This window comes from Neodiprion pinetum, chromosome 2, assembly GCF_021155775.2.
Source record: "Neodiprion pinetum isolate iyNeoPine1 chromosome 2, iyNeoPine1.2, whole genome shotgun sequence".
In the NCBI taxonomy this organism is placed as follows: Eukaryota; Metazoa; Arthropoda; class Insecta; order Hymenoptera; family Diprionidae; genus Neodiprion; species Neodiprion pinetum.
Window position 1 is genome coordinate 10,646,729 of NC_060233.1, and position 21,643 is coordinate 10,668,371.

Below are 21,643 nucleotides of genomic sequence, written 5' to 3' on the forward strand. Positions count from 1 at the left end.
TTAGTACCATATCTTTATCGACACAGTCATTATTTTATTCCAATAATACGGATATGCGTTTTCAATGTGACATAATTTTCCTAAAACAACTTGCCCTCATTTCTCTGTATTCGACCAAAATGTCTTGTAGAATTAAATACAACGAATTAATTTAAGACATGAAAAATTGTCGTAATTATCGAAATAATTATATTTGTTACAATCATTATATAAAAACAACAGTTTCGATTCCTGGCTCCGTCGTTAATTTAATTTTTAATTAATTCGAATTTACATTCTCTAGCATTTTTTGTCTCCTTAAAATAGATATGACGTATTTTCATATCACTTCATAGACGGCCGGGACCGTCTTACGTGGCTTTTAACAAGTAGTGCCATACACTTGTAAACAGGTCACACACATACAAAGATCTATAATTGTACTTTTTGAGACGAATTTCATAATATATACTTATTATTAGTTTCTGTTCATTCAAAGCACAAATGTGTTAAATCTCCTAAATGACTAAACCTACCAGTTTGTTCTATCTTTGAATTTGGCAACGAAATATTTTTCTTCGAATAAATGTACCGTAAACCATGAGCGAGATATCTTCGCCGGTTATTCTTGAAGAATCGCGAGTCAGAGTAGTCAATATAAATTTTATCGGTACAACGTATAACCCGTGCGGTTTTTAGGGGAAATTGGGAACCGCTAACGAGAATTCTTTTCGAAATCGAGGTATCGGCAGGCAACCCGATAGCAAACACGATTCTAATGAACTTGTGTTTCGAAACTGTTTACACATAATGCCGTTGGTGGAAGCTTGACCATAACAAGTCCGTACTAAATTGGCGAAGATATATTATGTTACGTTCTCGCACCTAGGAGAAAAATTTAGCATACATAAATTTACGGAAAATAAGAATAACATTATTTCAGAGAAGAAAATAAAATGATCGTATATATTCAGCGATCAGTTCAATTGAAGCAACACTGCCCAGAAAACTCTATTGTACCCTTACAGACATTTTGTCTGTTGGAAGTTTAAGCTTCCTGGATATTAATTACCATGTCCAGCCATGCTTCGTTAGTATTTGGTGAAAGAAATAAATATAATACGTTTTTGTAGCAATAGGTATTAATTTTGACTGAGGTGTCATCTTTGGATTAGCTGGTTGAATAATACCTTCAATTTGGAGGTTAAAGTATTGTTGACTCCAAATTTTGGAGAGAGCTGAAATGGAAGAAATATCTGACAGATTTCGGTTTCCAAAAATCACAGTTTGGTCGGTTCATCGAAGGGCTTATACATGAAGAATTTTTAAAGTTTTAAAAATATTGTGTACAAATGTTATTAAAAAATTCGAAGAATTTTAGGATTTATTTGGGCTTCCCTGAAGCGAGTCGGAGTATAATAGCCCGAATTTGAGCGCAGCTACGCACCCGACGATCGTTTTTGCTCGTCGAGGCATTGTTCAAAATTATAAGAGGCCCCCCTTCCCTTCACCTCCAACCTTCAGCAGTATAACAGCCCGATATTTCCCTGATATTTCCGAATTACAGGCCTTATACTACTCTTCATACTTTATCCTGTATGGTCTTAGAGCATGTTATTATAACGTGGAACGTTTATGAAGGAAGCATCGATGCCAAAAAAGTGTTCGAGCCGGAGAGAGAGAGAGAGAGAGAGAGAGAGAGGAACGTAGTAGAACCAGATGCTCTCTCTGTCTAGTGTCTTTCTCCGGGTACGTTAGACAAAGAAAGAAACTAGTCTTACTGCTTCCTCCTCCTCTATGCCCTTTTCCACTTACGCAGAAGTAATTCTCTTCTCCATGCCTATATGTTCTGAATGTTTATGGTCTGAGATTACTAAGCTATTGGTCAGCTGCTAGGTGGCTGACTTCGAATCAGCCAATGAACGTTAAAGTTTTCCCCCCGTCGTAAACGTCGTTTTGATACTCAAAACGAGACACTGCAAGTTCTGTAACCGTCAACACTTTAGTTCGACCTAAATCGCTGCCAAGTTCGTTGTTAATCTGTCATCAATCGATCTTCCGACGTCGGGGTCGAATCTGAAAAACCGGGTTGTCGAGTCAGTTGAAACTCAGTGTTGAGTGTTGACTTTTGGCAAGCTTCGTCGCAACGGTTTTGTTGGTCGGAAATCAAATTCGTCATCGTTTGTCAATTAGAATTTTTCGCTGCGAAGTGAGCATCGGTAAAATGAAATTAAAATTCATAGCATATTCTACTTCGTGAATATATTTTATAACATTCAACATGCTTTTGAAATCTATAAAAATATTTCAATCAGACTTTATTATCTACCGTATAAATATTCGCCCGAATATACCTTCGCGTAATGTGTGTTTCGAGACATTTCTACAAAGTCAAAGTGCGATATAACTTGTCGGTAAGTCGTATGGTATCGTACTGATAAATATTTCTTGTTGAAAACTCTTTTTCAATTAGAACAATCAAGCATTATTTTCTAGTCATTTTTTTTATTTTTAGAAAATCCAATTTTTTTGTTTTCAAAGATAATCGGATTTGGCCGACGGGTATCGATTCAGAATCGTTTGTATCATTTTTTTTTCGTTGAACAGTGAGTAGAATTATTGAAGAATTCAAACTTCGTGGATATAAACGGTCCTGATAAATACTTTATTAGTTTAGCTAACGTTTCGGTCGAAACGTGATCGACCATCTTGAGAGCCTGAAAATATATAATTTAAAATTGTTTATGCAAAGAAACTTAGATAATAAATAAAAAATATACAATATTTCAATAACTGTCATTTATTCCTAACAGCTATGAGTGTAATTATTAGAAAAGTTGTTGAAATTGAAGATTATGCGCGTTCGGGCACTTATATTTACTCGGTTTTACTACTTCGAGTCTAATGCAAATAAGTTTTAATACCGTATGTTAAAGATTACGATGCAAGAAAATATACAAAATCAAAATTTACAACAACGTGGCTTCAAGTACCACACGAGGTCTTATAAAGTTTCATGTCTTTTGAAGGATTAGGAGAACTAAACAATGTCTCACAATATGTCCGCTGACGTATTATACGTATTTGCATGAAAATGAAGTACGTAGCATTTTTGATATTCGTATAAAAGAACTGGTTAAAAAAGATTTTAGTCTCACGTTTTTAAGTGAAAGTTTTAATGACTAATATTATTCTTGGATGTGAAGGTCAGACATCAAAACACTTTTTTATTGTGTTTACGTTTCAGCCCTGATGGGGGCCCTCCTCAGAACAAATTTATTTAAACCATCTGTCACGAACAGAAATATTAAAATAATGTACAACTCAATTATAACAAAATAACATGAATAGTTTAGATAATAAGCCAGGATGTTTATGCACTATAAGTGGGAGGAATTACCTGGTGTGGTTTGACACTTTCAATTCCAGAAGAAAGGGACCACTATTAAGTGGTGAATGCGTGTTGGTTAATAGAATAAGAACAAAAAAACAAAAACCAAAACACACCGCGATCGCGATACGTAACTCTAAACGTAAACACAATAGAAAAGTGTTTTGATGTCTGACCTTCATATCCAAGAATAATATTAGTCAACAAGTCACTAAGGTCGAGAAAAAATCGTCTTCATCATACCAATGAAAGTTTTAATATTACAGAGTTTCCAAAAGCGTTTTAAATGTCTAAAGTATCATTACAATAATCAATGAATCCTTCTGAGTCGTGATTTGCTGTTTTGAATATATATTAGTGGACTGTGCTTACGAATTCGATTACTTGCCTTTTCAGTGTCCCGAAGTATCGTCGCTGAATGGAAATGGCCGCAGTGCCACGAAAGTGTGCCATGATATTTTCATTCCTTCCCGATGGGAACTGCAGTTGCAGGTAAACCAATGAAGCCTGAAAAAGGTAGGAAACACCTCGCTATAATTGATTGTTATCGATCATTTTGAGAACTCGGAGCAGCATGACTATAAGCTAAATTCTGTATCGGTTAAAAAAACAACACGGTGCGCTTATATCAATCATAATTATACGCTATATACACTGAGAGAAGATTCTTGTTACAGTGAACAGGATTCATTTGCTATTAACAAATCGCTATATTTGAATACGGGGAAATAAATATTTGGTTATACATAAAAAATCGCTCGCTTATACATTATATACTTAATTTTTTTTTTTTTTTTCTAAATAAAGTTTTTTTTAATAGTTAATGAATCATCTGTTCCTTTAGAAACAATGTCCTGTTACATAAAACAATCCGACACAATGTTCAACTACTTGGATATTTGTAACGAATGAATATTTATTAATTGTTAATAATTTCATTGAAAAACCTTTTTAGTTATATAAAACTAACGGACACAATGTCCAATTAATCGGAGAATGCAACGAAATTAAAGTTTATTAACACTCAATACGTCATCCTTTTCTGTTCAAACAATATGCAGTTACTCCAAGTAAATGAATGCCCTCGAAACAAGCGGAACATAATTTGCGTCACACTAGACTTTAACTTATTTCAATACTTACCTAAGTGAACTGCAACTAAATATTTGAGTAGCAAGTAATGGATATTAGTTTGCAATGAATAAATGAAATTCTGTAAATTTCACAAAAATTAACATTTATAGTTAGTGACCTTACAATTCTCAGCGGTACAACATTGAAAACAGCTTAGAGGATAAATGTGACTTGAATTAGTTGAGACGCCGTCGCGTTTCGTGACATAAGGCTATTCGGTTGTGGATAATAACTCTGCAATACGATCGTTTCTTATGAAGTCAGAAGTAAATATGTTTAGAATTTGTCGGGGCTGGCCGGGCACGAGCGTCTCGTCGATTCCTCCGGGCATACGATACCTTGCCCGGGGTAAATAAATATACACAGTCCAAGATAAGAACGTAAAAACTAGAAACAAAAAGATTGCGTCATTGGCTAAAATGTATTAAAATAAATACTAGAATGCACGCATTTTAGAAATTAAAACAGCAGGTTATGAAATTGAAAAACAGACCGAATGGTGAGAATTCCTTCGGTGGCCTCTCTGTCTGTTTCCTTGTCTGCCTTTCTATATTTCCATCAGTCTTTCGGTCGAGCGTGCAAGTGGCTTGTGAACATCCATCCGGGTGTCTGTACCGCAAGATGATACGACGGTAGTGGAAGCGTGAAACTGCTTGGAGCCAGGGTTCATCGTCACCTTGTGCGGTAACCGAAGGGCGGCGATTTCCGAACCCGTCGTGTGATTCGGCGTTATACCCTTTACCTTGAAAATTTCAACCTCCTCGCCATTCGGACCTTGGACGACGAATGCGTAGAACTTTGGTCCTCCCGAGACGAAAGCTCGCATAAAACTCCCGCGGCTCTAAGACTCCAACTCGTCCGTCAGGTCGCCAAGAAAGTTACCCGTAGGAGGTTCGTACTCGTTTGATCGTCGGTGGTTGCGGATATAAATCACTGAATCACTGTCTTAGTAGAGAACGCGACGATCGAGCTTCTCGAAGTTCGAGTAGAGCTTCAGCCAAGCTTGGACAGTGGGAAACGCGACGTCTTCCAGTGCTGACGTTTCAACGCTCCATTGCACGTGTGGCAAACCGGACTCCTCGACTTCAGGGTTGGCCAAGATTTCGAGCAGCTGCTGTCGCGTCTTGACCACCTCTGTTTTCACTAGATTTTTTCGCATGGCCGAACATGTCCTAGCTAGAATGAGTTCAGACATGATTTAGGCGTTGACCGGGTGCCGGGATTCTCTGGAATACGATCGCGATCCAGTCGTATACCCTCTAACGGTTCGTACTCGTCAATTAAGGTACCGTTTTCGAACCGGCTCGTTCTCGCATTCGGCAGGCCAGTCGCTTGCCTTTTGCTTAATTTTGAGGAACGTGTCGATGTGGTTGGCGAAATGCTCACCTTGGCGAGTAACCGGATCCAACGATCTTACCTTATATCGGCTTGTCAGCCTTCGCTTGTGCTTTTGATCTTGTTACCCTTCTCGACGGATATCCATGTCCCCTTGTAGGCGTTGCCTGTTGCATCCGTTTTCATCTCGCAGACTCGGGAGTGTTTCCCGGTCTCCAGTTGCTCCCTCGTCTCCTCGTTCTCCCTCAGGCTTCGATCAAACACGCATTTCCACTGCAAGAAGAAATTGTGCGTCAGATTAAATCAGAACACTTGACCTCCTTTTTTATTTTTTTATATTTTCGTTTGTTATTTTGTTTTGAAACTTTTTTCATACCTCGAATTTCGATCACTGCTATTCGACTCGGTCGCGACAGCACTATTCTTGACGCTTGTGATATATCGATTTCTGCAACGGTTACAATAAACTCTGTCAGTATAGGTTTGGAGATGGTAGACGCGTTTTGCGACCTTGAAATAAAACGTCCTGTGCGATCCCATTTTCTATTCCTTAGCTGTCCTCCGAGACATAACATAATCAACATGCTGTAAGGGTGTACGCCGGAAAAGTGGGGACCAGCCTGCCGACCGTCGTCATAAGACCCAAAAATTTCGTGTATTGCACGATCCATACTGTATACAACCACCACCCCTCTCATATTTCGTATTTTCAATGTCTACGTATTTTCCTCGACAGTTCGCAACTGTTTTCACCACCCTCAGAAAAGGAAACGAGATGTAACTGTAGTACAATCTTGGCTGGCAGAGATTGTGGACTCATTTTGCGACATCGAAACCAGACACCCTGTGACATACCCTTTTTTATTCCTTCGCTGAACTCGGAGACATAACAATCAACATCTCGTAAGGCTGCGTGACGGAACGTGGGAACCAATCTGCTGGTTGTATCGAGGCTCGACTGTTACTCACTGTTACTTTGTCAGTCAGTTAAAAAAAAACAGGTCGCAGATACTCGATGTCTTCTTCACGTTACTCGTACCCTTACAATGCTTAAGTATTTCACGCCTCTTAGAAAATTGCCTCTGCCTTTACTCCCCTTGTGGAAACGGAAACGAGTCATAAACAATGGCGCGAGCTTTAACACAGCCTGGGAGAAATCGCTTGAATCATCCAAGGCATCGGAATTCCGTTAATTTTTTTCAGTCACATCACAGGGTTCATTTCGTAGAGTGGCCGAGTTACACCCTTTACATTTAGGTCAGATGCGAAAGAGTGCCAGTCTTGTGACAACTACGAAAGTAATCCTTGGACAGATTAATTTGATAACGTTAAAGGTAATTAATTTGATTAACTCACAATATAGATTTAACACGATGATAAGGTTTATTCAACGTTAATTGAATCGAAATTATAATGTTCAATATTGTCATAATGAAAAACGATGCTGTTCAAATAAGACAAGCACGGAATTACTTCAGAGTTAGTTTTTTTGTTTGAGGCTAAGAGATTTTATCAGCAATTCTGCTTGAAGGTTCACGAAGAAGTGTTCTCGTTTTGGAACTGCTTCGATTAAAGGGTTTTTAAGTACTGCTCTTGTTGGATGACGTTTTAGAACTACCTTTGATTCTGCTCTTATTCTTTAGCGTGCGGTTTTCTAACGCGGTTACCCTTCGCACTTATGAAAGTTACCAAGTTAACTAAAGAGACGAATAACAAGATCAAAGAGTTCAATTTTGAAAATGGCCAATGGGCATTTCACGCCTCTTGGAAAATTGCCTCTGTCTTTACTCCCCTTGTGGAAACGGAAACGAGTTATAAACAATGGCGCGAGCTTTAACACAGCCTGGGAGAAATCGCTTGAATCATCCGAGGCATCGGAATTCCGTTAATTTTCTTCAGTCACATCACAGGGTTCATTTCGTAGAGTGGCCGAGTTACACCCTTTACATTTAAGTCGGATGCGAAAGAGTGCCAGTCTTTTGACAACTACGAAAGTAATCCTTGGACAGATTAATTTGATAACGTTAAAGACAATTAATTTGATTAACTCACAATATAGATTTAACACGATGATAAGGTTTATTCAACGTTAATTGAATCGAAATTATAATGTTCAATATTGTCATAATGAAAAACGATGCTGTTCAAATAAGACAAGCACGGAATTACTTCAGAGTTAGTTTTTTTGTTTGAGGCTAAGAGATTTTATCAGCAATTCTGCTTGAAGGTTCACGAAGAAGTGTTCTCGTTTTGGAACTGCTTCGATTAAAGGGTTTTTAAGTACTGCTCTTGTTGGATGACGTTTTAGAACTACCTTTGATTCTGCTCTTATTCTTTAGCGTGCGGTTTTCTAACGCGGTTACCCTTCGCACTTATGAAAGTTACCAAGTTAACTAAAGAGACGAATAACAAGATCAAAGAGTTCAATTTTGAAAATGGCCAATGGGCATTTCACGCCTCTTGGAAAATTGCCTCTGTCTTTACTCCCCTTGTGGAAACGGAAACGAGTTATAAACAATGGCGCGAGCTTTAACACAGCCTGGGAGAAATCGCTTGAATCATCCGAGGCATCGGAATTCCGTTAATTTTCTTCAGTCACATCACAGGGTTCATTTCGTAGAGTGGCCGAGTTACACCCTTTACATTTAAGTCGGATGCGAAAGAGTGCCAGTCTTTTGACAACTACGAAAGTAATCCTTGGACAGATTAATTTGATAACGTTAAAGACAATTAATTTGATTAACTCACAATATAGATTTAACACGATGATAAGGTTTATTCAACGTTAATTGAATCGAAATTATAATGTTCAATATTGTCATAATGAAAAACGATGCTGTTCAAATAAGACAAGCACGGAATTACTTCAGAGTTAGTTTTTTTGTTTGAGGCTAAGAGATTTTATCAGCAATTCTGCTTGAAGGTTCACGAAGAAATTATAATGATTAATATTTTCATAATGAAAAACGATGCTGTTCAAATAAGACAAGCACGGAATTACTTCAGAGTTAGTTTTTTTGTTTGAGGCTAAGAGATTTTATCAGCAATTCTGCTTGAAGGTTCACGAAGAAGTGTTCTCGTTTTGGAACTGCTTCGATTAAAGGGTTTTTAAGTACCGCTCTTGTTGGATGACGTTTTAGAACCACCTTTGATTCTGCTCTTATTCTTCAGCGTGCGGTTTTCTAACGCGGTTACCCTTCGCACTTATGAAAGTTACCAAGTTAACTAAAGAGACGAATAACAAGATCAAAGAGTTCAATTTTGAAAATGGCCAATGGGCATTTCACGCCTCTTGGAAAATTGCCTCTGTCTTTACTCCCCTTGTGGAAACGGAAACGAGTCATAAACAATGGCGCGAGCTTTAACACAGCCTGGGAGAAATCGCTTGAATCATCCGAGGCATCGGAATTCCGTTAATTTTCTTCAGTCACATCACAGGGTTCATTTCGTAGAGTGGCCGAGTTATATCCTTTACATTTAAGTCGGATGCGAAAGAGTGCCAGTCTTGTGACAACTACGAAAGTAATCCTTGGACAGATTAATTTGATAACGTTAAAGGTAATTAATTTGATTAACTCACAATATAGATTTAACACGATGATAAGGTTTATTCAACGTTAATTGATTCGAAATTATAATGATTAATATTTTCATAATGAAAAACGATGCTGTTCAAATAATACAAGCACGGAATTACTTCAGAGTTATTTTACTTATCTTGAGGCTAAGAGATTTTATCAGCAATTCTGATTGATGGTTCACGAAGAAGTGTTCTCGTTTTGGAACTGCTTCGATTAAAGGGTTTTTAAGTACCGCTCTTGTTGGATGACGTTTTAGAACTACCTTTGATTCTGCTCTTATTCTTTAGCGTGCGGTTTTCTAACGCGGTTACCCTTCGCACTTATGAAAGTTACCAAGTTAACTAAATAGATGAATAACAAGATCAAAGAGTGCAATTTTGAAAATGGCCAATGAGTATTCATGAGGGAGAGAATCGACAAGTTATTTCCCAACTCGTACAAGACTGCTCAAGCCGTGTGTCAGAGCATTCAAGAACGGTAATTCGACTTCGTAAAGCGGCATAGGTTCCCTCATGATGATGCAGTTCTAATGCCTGCGCCGAACAAGAGACAGAGATGTCAAAATAACTAGACACATATAATGCGTTCTTCAAATTTGTTATCTTGTCTCACACTGGCGGCGAGAGGCATAGTTTTTGGTGTTTTTTTTTTCATCCTTTTGATTTGTTTCAACTGTGGTTTTTCGTTAGCCAAAAACTATGCAATTTTTCCTGCCAATTTTAATCGAGCTTCATATTTTGCACATTCACTTCCTGCTACCATTAGTTAGCTAATACGAATAGACGGATGAGTAAAGGGTCAACTTGGCTAAAAAATTACATCTAAAATTCAATCTATCTGAATTCTTAGGAATTTGGCTACTGTTAGTGCACACTGCCATATTACCTTCGGCTTAAGGTTACATGGCAGAAACATGTGAAAAAAAATGCTTTGCCCTAGAACTGATTACGAATGCAAAGGATTTGGTAAATATTTTTACGCGATCAAACGCCGATATATTGGTGATCGGAATTTGCAAGATTTCGTTAACTTAAGATTGTATAACGCGTCTCGATAGCACGATTGAACGAAATGATGTGTTAATTCGAATATTGCCGCGCTCCACTGCGAGTAAGGTAAATACCGTCCTTGACGTTGGAGAGAAGTTTTGGAGATTAAATGAAAGCACATGGGCTATAAAGAAAACCAAGTCAGAGAAAGAGAAAGGTATCAATATAATTTGTAGGGGTTCGACAAATTGAATAATAAACTTTAATTGTCGTTTCTTTGTTTTCAGGTAAGAGTTACTGTAGATAGTGTAAATAAGACATTAAAATAATTGAATAAAGGCTTTGTTTTCAGAGCAACGCAACATCGCATTATTCATGGGTTGATTGCCCTAACCCCATAAAAAATTAGCACTTATATAAATATAATGAATGTAATATTCAGGGATCGCGAGGATGTGACGGGAGAAAGATTGAATATGTATATCGGAACTTTGGTAGCTGGGGAACGTAACAATTATGAAAGTACTGTGTACTGCACGGCTAACTACGCGGATGTCCTTTCCACAAATCCTTCCAATAACGTACGGTTAAACGTTAACGATAAAAAAAAAAAAAAACAAATATGAATGAGAAATATTTTGTTCAATTGAAGATGGAAAAACCACCACGTAAGCAATCGATTTTGTGAAAAATTTATGACAGACAAAATGCATTTATTCGATATTTTATAGAATTCAACTCTTGAACGCTGATAGTGTATTCAATTATGGAAAGGCAAACGTAACAATCATAATTAGGTTTAATGAAACAAATCGAAGTTTTTAGAATTACGATAGAAATTAACTAATTTAAATACACCTAGTATAGGATGATAATAGGTATAAATTATATTGTATTTGTAATGAATTTTATTTTTATGGATTATACGTCAAATATAAAAGAAAGGGAAATAAATAAACAATTACGGGAAATAGTTGTTGACGATCACAGAGAAAATTATGCATGTATTTGGATCAGTTTGGTTTAAAAATCAACGGTAATTTAATAGTACAGAATCCCTAATTTCTAGTCCCTGCACGTCGCAACCCAACAAACTTGGTTTGATAGTTTAAAATAAATATAAGTGGACGGCACAGGTGTATAAGTTAAAAGATATATGAGACAATAGTCGAGTAAGAATAAAAAAAAATAGTAACAATAATATTAAAATGGATGGTAAAAGCGTATATAGATAAAATCGAGCGGAACAATTATTCGAAATATTTGAAGGGAGAGTGTGTGATGTGTCGTTTCTATAATTTGAGAATGGTGTGACTTTCTTTCTTATTTCCGTTCGTCGTTATTTATTGAATTCGTTACCTGATCAGGATTTTAGTTAATTCCACACTTTATGATTTCCTGGCACCTCCACACGCAACTCTCTCCTTCTACAGTCGTAGGCCTACTAATTTACCGATCGGCTGATCCGCTGATCCGCTGATCCGTCCGAACTTCGGTTCTTACTTCGTCGATCAAAATATATACATCGTCACATATTTCATAAAATACATCAGCATCTTTATCTCTATATATTTTTGTAGGGAGTCGAATCAGTAACGTATATACGAATGTACAACACACTATTATTTAATAGTTTATGTGATTTTAACGTGTTAAGAACCAAAGAAAATCTTCCGCTAGACATGTGACGTCGTAAAGAAAATAGGCAGAATAAGTGATTATCGAACGATGTTCGAACGATTGAATATGATACCGAATCTTTGACCATGAAGCTCTGGTGCCCATCACTGATCATCATCATGACCGAACAGATCTTCACGTTTCTGCGATTAAAACACACTAAACAAAAAAAAAAAAAACCTTAATCAAAATTTCGCCACTGTACCGATATTTCACAACAAAATTCACAAAACTGGAGGTGCGGATCGTCGACCTTTAAATATTTCGAAGGAAATGCAACGTATTCCTGATGAATAAGTTCACCATTATGTTATCCTGTGCAAGTCATCGGATACACCACTTCGGCATCCAGTTTAATTGTCGGTGCAGAAATCATCATTATCAACCCAATTGCACATTGGAACCATCGAACGTGCAGAATATACTCTCGCTGTATTGAGTGAAGAACAAGTGATATATTCCAAGGATTTGAAATTAGCAAGGACATTGAGCAAACTTATATTTACAAGATTGTGAATATACGCAACGTTATCCAAGATAAATGACAAATGAACATCGTGCAACGAAGGTTTAAATTTGAATTCCAATGCGTACTTGAGGAAGAACGCAAGCAACCTATTCCAACGTTCAACTTGAATATATTTCGTACATCAACTCGAAATTCGTTCGTTTCGAGAGACGAAATTGACAACTTCGTATTCCGACGTTCTGACGCTACTATCCAAACAAGTCCTGAGCAACTTGATGAATTCATCGATAACTCCTTTTGTTTAACCTGACAAATTCAAATACCGTACCGTTTAGAAAAAGAAACGTTATGTTCGTATGTCAATCTTCGTCGGACTTCGGAGAAATAATCCTCGTGATCAAATACGTACCTGCGAAGGTTGAAATAAGCAAATAAATAAATAAATAAATAAAATTTTACCAGTATCTTTCGATGCAGATGAGAATCGTCAACGTGTTCGTGTCAACCCAAAGCCGTATGGCTTTGAAACCTGGAGGAGAAAGACACTGTGATTCTTTTTTACCACCAACATACCGCCTCGATGAAGAACGATATTAAATTATACTCAAATATCCATCTCGGCAGAGTGACCAGCAGCCTTCGAAATCTCAACATCGCCAACATCGATATATTACGAAACCAAACAATCTACAAATTCATCTAAGAACTTGGAACACATCTGGGATCACATAATTTTTCCTGCGGCAAGACCTGAGATATAAAATCACATGGCAAGATAAATTGATGGGAAGAAATAATAAAAAAACAAACTCATCATTGTACCAAGCATTCACCATCTTGGATTATCCACCTTCGAAGGCTGACGTCACACAACGTATCGGGATGAGTTCTTTGCGTATTACTAAGATTTTGCTCTAATTTAATCTGAAATAATTTCGCGTTATATAAACTCTCCATAGAATTGAAGTTGACAGTTTTTAACATGTTTGGTCAAATAACCGCGTGGACTCTTCAGTGACGAGATATTTGTTTTTTGTTCTTCTTCGTTACACACGTCGGCGTATTTTAAATGTTAGTATGAATATTGTACGAATGAATGAATGATTTCATGCGTATTTTCTCGACAAAATACCAAAATTGAACTGTTTAATAATGCCACTGAGGCTTTGGTACAAATTAAATACACACTCCATATAGTAACATGTTTTTTCATGTTTTTATGTAGCTGTTAACCACATCTAGACCAATTTGCTCCTTATGTAACTTAGAATTTTTTATAAGTTTATCCACAGTTTGTTTTCCCTAAATATCACAAATCAATTAAGTCAAACTTGTGTAGGAGAATCTTGTGATAAAACTGAAGTTAAAAAACATTGTCTACGTGTTGAAATCCATTAATAATGTGTATTATTTATCAAAACCTCGATTATACGAAGTGTCACGAGATCCTCTTACGCTGTCTCATCGTGAGTACGTCATAATAACATATTAAGCTATGTACAGAACTCGTATTGTTGTTGTTTGATATGGCATCCGAGAAGGATAGTCGGAGTTACGCAAATCACGATATGTTATTATAGATGTGAAAATATTTAGTGAATCCTCGCAGAATACATCCGATGGAACAAAATATGTGTCATCAATAAAATTGTTCATATCGAAATACCAAATGTTAGGTAATTATACATGCAGAACTAATTCCTAGAGGTGAAACGAGGCCAAAATTATCACAGTACAGAATAAAACGAAAAAAAAAAAAAAATTGAGAAAAGTCGTAGATCAATAATGAAAACCAAGTACGAAGATGAAAATAGAAACGCAAAGGAGACAGAAATATTAGAAATAATAATTAATTTTTTACAATACTCTCTAGATCACCGATCCATCGAAACAAAAGAGAACTGTATTGAAAATTGATAACTATGTTTAGTAATAGCCATATTAGATTTTTCTTTGACAGTTGATGCATGGACAGTAAGAAGACATTGATTAGCCAAGTTTTTGTCCTCAGCGGTAATTAAGGGAGAAATCAGGAATAGTTTTACGTGAATAAAATAGTTTTTATATAAGATTAGATAAGCTCAGGAAGTGAAAAATGAAACAAAACCTGAAAGTAGATAGAAAAAACTGAATTATTTGGATGAATCTATTAAACGATCTACCCACAAGAGAGGGTTCAATCAATAGTACAAAACATAGGCGTAGGATGAATTTCAAATTGAATATTTATCAATATTTTTTTCTTGAAAAAAAAATCAATCTATTCATCACACGTCGATGTGATATTTCCCTATATTTTTACGAACTTCTTTTTCTATAACAGTATTTCAATTAGTTATACAAACACTATTAGTCGGAAGCTAATCTCGAAGCTTACATTTTACAAATTGAAACACTTTTTTTCCAACCAAAACACTCTGTGGAAAATTGACGTTGTTATAACTGATCAAAATTGGTGAACTAAAAGGGAGGTGAACTACTATAGAACGGATAACGGATTAAAAAAATGAAAGTTTCCGTAGAAGTTCAGACCGCATTTTTACAATGCTTGTACAAAGCTTTCACTCACTTCGTAGCCGTATTTCTATAGAACAAATAATGCATTTTGTCTTTATAATCTAGATTGTTGTTCTGATCAATTTTTGTTTCACCGAATACTATGCTTTTAGAACAAAAATTATTTCTCACGTCATATTTGGTTTACATGTTCAGTAGAACCAGATGGAGCTTAAAAAATGTCGAAAATCAAGAATTAAATGATGAGGTATAATATGGAAATATTTTTTTATCATTTTGAATTTTTCTCATCAGTTGGACACATTTTACTATTTCATCATAAGAATACTCAACTATTAGTGCAGTGCAGCTTCGGGCTATGCAAAGTTATTGGTATGAAAATAATAATTGCATGGGCGAATGATACTGCGAACACGCAAATAAATTCCTTAACCGGTCTTGATTTAGCCGTCTGATGAAAAAATGTTGCTGAATGCCGTAGTTTTCTACTAAATCATCAAAAAGCTGAAGCACGGTCCCAAAAATCTAGCTTTCCCAAAGTTAGCCGCAATATTTTTCAAAAACTCGTCATGTCCTGAATCCTTTGACATGGCATAATTTAGTTTCCTTGAAACTGTTTTTTTTTTTTTAGAAGGGAAGAATTTAGTGAATCAAATGTTTCGTCGAAATCTATTATCAATTGGTACATCGTATTATCAGTGACAAACTTTTCAGGAAACATTATTATGTAGACTAAATGTGTCGCGTACATGGATTCCAAGAATACGTGTACCGCAAGAAAAACCCTTATTTTCGAATGATTATTCAGGGTGAAATGACGTTCTAAAATTTTTCGAATTTAATTTAGTGGATTTTCTTTAATCAATCTGAATACTGTTCTGATTTCGTCCCTGGATGCAACACCATCTTTGTACTGCAACGGTTTTTCTTTCCAGTTATTTCGTAAATATTTCACAAGATGTGAGCATGAGGTTATCCTTGTTACGACTTATACTTTCTCTAAAAGATCCAATTTGGTCATTTTCCCAGCAACATCGGCAATTCCGGGACATTGCCGTGAACCAATCCGAAGAGCTCACAAAATAATTTAATCGGTAGTACATAAATAAGCGTCTTACGTTTCCAACCATTAGTAGAGAATGCGCTTGTTCTAGTCTGTTCCGACATATTACCGCCTTGTGAATATCAAATGGTTTGAACTTCTTTTGAATAGATTTAAAGTTTACGTAGGTATATGAAGTCTGAGGATGTCGACGATACGTATGAATCTCCACACGTGGAAGACGGTAAAGCTCTTCTTGTGAAATTATGAGTTTATATCATACCAACAACTTTTGTGAAGTATTCGTGATCAGGAGGTTGATTGAAGAAGAAAGTTTAGTCGAAAATTCCGGTCAGGTAAAGAGAAATTTTAATTGTTGGGAAAACGCAACATGTTTAACGTTTCCGACGTTTCGGCCGGGCCCTGCCGACCATCCTCAAGAAATTTTGACGACCTGTTCCTGCTTAGATGTTCTTAGTTCAGCATTTTGACGGAAGTTTCCGTCCAAATTTTTCCGTCTTTCTTCATACCAACAACAGACACAAATCTCGGAATTTTCGGACCTTGGTAAAAAATAACTGTTTCCACAATCAATCCATGTTCAAAAACTTTGTCTACAGAATTGATGAGATAACTGAGAATTTTCCACGCTAGCCAAAAAAAAAATAGCCAATATCCTGTTTCAATCCTTGCTTATGCTCGATATCCTGACCACCATCGCTGATTTTGCCACTTCCGGCTGCCGAAGTGAGCCATCTTCAGCAAAGTCAGAAAACTTATCCGATGATGGGTAGAAATGAATTTCTGGTGTTAAAATGATCTTATCAAATAATAATGAACGAACGGCAACTTTATGTAATTGTTCACGGCACGTTCTTTGAGTTGTAGATCTGCGAAGGGATATGGTGCTTCTTCTAGGCAATCTGCCGAGTTAACGGTGATCGATGATGACGACTACCACTTCTTTTGGTATGAATTTACCCTAGATGTCTCGAAGCCCTTGAATAGATACCACGTTGTGGATGTTGTGACCCGTGTAGCCGAGGTGGCGAAATTGTCTTGGTGAACATTTTTCGGGTTTTTGCCTGAACGCGTATGTTAACGGCTTGTGATCCTTGAACATCGTAAATGTATGTCAATTACAGGTATGCCGAAAAAGGGTGAAAGGAACTTTGTTATTTCCGTCGTGATGCCGTTCGTTCGCTTTTAATCGACAGAACCGACCTTGCGGTTCTTAGGTCAGAACGGGGGAACCTTAGATTTAGTTCTCGCCAGACATTTTTAAAAAAAATCGCGCACTAACCACTCGAAGCAAAAAATACCACTCCTACTTGGTACTCGTATCGCACACTTCAAGATCACGTCGTGGTCACTAATTGTGGATGTTGTAGTTAGGTTGAATAATCGGTTGAATTGTTGTTCGCAGTTAAATTTTATTTATCATTGTTACAGAGCTTAACTCGGGCTTTGCGTCGCTCCGAGGTGTTATCGTCCACTGCTCTAATTGCTTTTAAAAATTCGTCCACGCTCGTTACGGGTTTTTCCACTTTTTATTTTATTTTTACCCCCCGCCAAATGACTGATAATTTAAGTTCCGCGCTGCTTAAATCGTACACCACACAAACATAACACAAATGACGATTTGAACTTACCAGTGCGGTCGTCGAATTCTGCCGCCATCAATTGACGAACACGCGAAATCTTTAAAAACTCCACTGACGTGAAGCAGCGCGAGTGATCGTGCCCCGCAGACCGACAAGCGTTGCCGCAATTGCAGAAGCAATTCCGCAGTGTCATGCAGAATAGCAACTCTCGCCGGAAAACGTGGCACTCGTCAACGAGAAACGCGTTGCTTCTTCTCGCGGGGTCCGCTAATTTTACAACCACGTAACGTAAGTTGCTATTCATCGTGTTGGAAATTTCAATTCGTGTAATAGATACGGGGACGCTACAGGTCTACTCTCTGATAGAGTGATTTTCGAACTGAAAAGATTTCCGGTTACTCAGCTATTCATAACGTTGCCGATCCAGGCTTTGATAGGGCCGAATGGTATTACAATACGTAATTCCTGACGCTTCGGCAGTTAAATTTTTAGTTCTTACAGTGGTCTGAAACACACACGTAAAACAAATAATGTAATTTTAGAATTTTAATAAAACTAAAACAACATAAATTTTTATAGTATTTTCATTATAAAATAAAGAGAAATCAAATAATTTTTATGAAGAATTACAAACTCTTGAATTACCTGAAACTGAACATGTAAATTTCATAATGTCAAATTGATAAAATAATAAAAAACTTAGGTTTTGTGTGCGTGCAATCGTGTGACTTCGTCTTATACTTTTCGGCACCACCAGTACCCGTTTCCCCCTCCTGGTAGAGTTGTGTTATAACACCAGCTTGATAAACGATTACGTTGTCGTCATTGTCGTAATCTGTAATTACCAGTTGGTTGGCGTGTACGGGAAATTCAAAGGGAAGTTGGATCAGACATTCTCTAGGTATGCGGATATTGAGTCGAATGCGTACGTATTCCATGTCTGAAAAAAACATTTAACACTCAGCACCTCAGCAGTCTCGATCACCCGCGGGACCACCTCTCACTCAACCTCGTCTCATCCGAAATGTTCTTCTGTCAAGTCCGGATTTGGAGCCGGTGAATATACCTAGCCGTTAAGGTGTAACAGACTTCTCGCTCGGTCCAAATCCCTTTTCCTGCTCGATGTTTTCAAGATTTACGACTACACATGGCTTCGGACATCTACAAAGAAGAAGGAAGTATAGGGTGAAGTTTCTTTACCAGCTCCCTTACGATTGGCAGGTTTGCCCTTACCAACGCAGGGCTACTCCATGACACGGCTTATAGAACACGCAAATCATCTGGACTTACCGTCCGGATCGGGAGAAATGGGCCTCTTCGCCTCCTTCGCTTCGCAGGCCTCACAAAGCGCATCCCCGATTCCGCCCTCGAGCATCAATCTCAATTATACCGAACGCAAAACTTTGTGTCAACTTTTTTTTCCACCTTTTATTTTATTTTTACCCCCCGCCAAATGACTGACAATTTAAGTTCCGCGCTGCTTAAATCGTACACCACACAAACATAACACAAAACATACCAGTGCGGTCGTCGAATTCTGCCGCCATCAATTGACGAACACGCGAAATATTTAAAAACTCCACTGACGTGAACCAGCGCGAGTGATCGTGCCCCGCAGACCGACAAGCGTTGCCGCAATTGCCGAAGCAATTCCGCAGTGTCATGCGGAATAGCAACTCTTGCCGGAAACCGTGGCACTCGTCAACGAGAAACGCGTTGCTTCTTCTCGCGGGGTCCGCTAATTTTACAACCACGTAACGTAAATTGCTATTCATCGTGTTGGAAATTTCAATTCGTGTAGTAGATACGGGGACGCTACAGGTCTACTCTCTGATAGAGTGATTTTCGAACTGAAAAGATTTCCGGTTGCTCAGCTATTCATAACGTTGCCGACCCAGGCTTTGATGGGGCCGAATGGTATTACAATATGTAATTCCTGACGCTTCGTCAGTTAAGTATACGAAATTTTAATATGGCTAACCAGTGTAAACAAATGAGACTGACGGTTAGTACACCCCTGAGTCACGCTTTGGTTATCTCTTTCCTAGGCCAACAGGCCGGTGTCGGTTCGGAATGTTTGCTTCACTTGGTTTCCAGACACCGGTTTCAGAATGGCCACTCTGCCAAAAATGTTCGGTGCATCGGACAATAACTTGCTCCGGTGTTGTTGTGGTTTACATGAGCGCGAGCTGGTATAATACCCCGATTTTGCGTAACAATGTTCAGGTTGTATATTAACTCAAAATGCATGGTTTCACCATGGTATATTTTTATTTGAACCAGTACTTACGTAAAAAGTAGTTTCTTACTTAGATCAAAGTTATTATATAGAGGTAATAATCATTTCAACTTTAACATTATCATTCCCTGCATTGCCGTTATTGCTTCCTTAACAAATCAGTCGAATCGTTACATTTTGGCATAATAATGCTTGTTTACGTACAGCCTTAGCACAGTGTCTAAAGTTAAAATATATCTATAAAGGTATATGCGTAATATATTTATTAAACGTATGAATTTTATTACAGGCAGGAATATATCAAGATGGCCGCTGTGGTGTTATTTATCTGCATGTGTGGTTTATGAACTGGGTTACCTGCTGGGTCCGATCAACCGTGTACGAGCGGTTGCCTAACTCAAGAAGTATAGGCGCACATCGTGTCTATGCAATTGCCTGACTCGAGGATTGTAGGCGCGCGATCTCTGATGCATTCCTCGAACTCTTATGAATATAATGATTAATATACGATTATATATGAACAATAGTAGATTTGCACGTATGGTGTGTGCGTAAGATATTCATACATGGTAGTGATATAGTACATTACTTTGGAAGGAAGAGCGCAACGGTTGTTCTAACGAAAGTTTTAATGTTTTTAGGTGGACGCCTCATCCTGGGACGTCACCGAGGCCATTAAGTATTGATTTTTGATTAGTTCAAGTTTTGAAAATGAGCTCTCACCACGACAATTCATAAACATCGTACAGTTTCCAAAGCTTTGTACCTTACGCATGGTGGGAGAAATACGGCTATAAAAGCCAAAAAAATTTTATACCAGAACGATAGTCTTGTTCAGATCCTCTGCTGATGAAGAGATCCTCGAAACGAATAATACTACGAGAGAGAATCGAAATGTTCTTGGAAAATATCGAAGATTACAAAAAATTATTCATCAAAAATCGCAGCTCAACTAAGTGATCAAAAAGTAGGAACGCTTCAATTTTAATAAAGAATATGGTCAAAAAGTTACAAAGCTGTTCAAAAATGAAATTTCACTAAACCGAACAAAATTGGCAAGCTGGATGAATTTTTTCCTGAGAGGAAACTGTCAAACTTCAACTTCTTCGAAAATTATCTAGCAGCGAGTATCAGGATGGTGCAGACTCGATTCGAACAACGGGTAGCTGTAGATGTGTATGGTACGTGCAACGTTTTCATGGTTGCACGGTTGACGAAACTGCTGATGAAGTATCTGGGCGGCCAATACAACCAAGTAGAATTTCACGCTGCAACGACTCTTGAATAAGTTTCAGATGATCGAAAAAACTTACCCGTCAAGTTTGTTCTAATTATGTATATGTGAGAATCAATTGTAACAGGTTAGCCTTTAAAAAATTTTGCGAATCGTGGTAATTTTGAAAAAACTGTTTTTATTCAAAAGAATTCTACGTATTTTTATTAATATATTATATATATATATATATATATTATTACTACTAATCTCCAATTTTTAGTCCTTACTGTGATCTGAAACACACACGTGAAATAAATAATGTAATTTTAGAATTTTAATAAAACTAAAATAACATAAATTTTTATAGTATTTTCATTGTAAAATAAAAAGAAATCAAATAGTTTTTATGAAAAATTACAAACTCTTGAATTACCTGAAACTGAACATGTAAATTTCATAATGTCAAA

At 37.3% G+C, this 21,643-nt stretch overlaps 2 long non-coding RNA genes across 2 annotated transcripts; both read right to left on the reverse strand.

Annotated features, from left to right (window-relative positions):
• Positions 1–2,628: 2,628 nt before the first annotated feature.
• Positions 2,629–3,501, reverse strand: LOC124212512 (uncharacterized). The gene is made up of 3 exons (XR_006881675.2): positions 3,380–3,501; positions 3,138–3,268; positions 2,629–2,696 (listed from the first exon to the last, which is right to left on the reverse strand). It is a non-coding gene; the product is annotated as an uncharacterized lncRNA (long non-coding RNA).
• A 2,169-nt stretch (positions 3,502–5,670) lies between these two features.
• Positions 5,671–17,908, reverse strand: LOC124212511 (uncharacterized). The gene is made up of 3 exons (XR_006881674.2): positions 17,770–17,908; positions 6,216–6,287; positions 5,671–6,112 (listed from the first exon to the last, which is right to left on the reverse strand). It is a non-coding gene; the product is annotated as an uncharacterized lncRNA (long non-coding RNA).
• Positions 17,909–21,643: the final 3,735 nt, after the last annotated feature.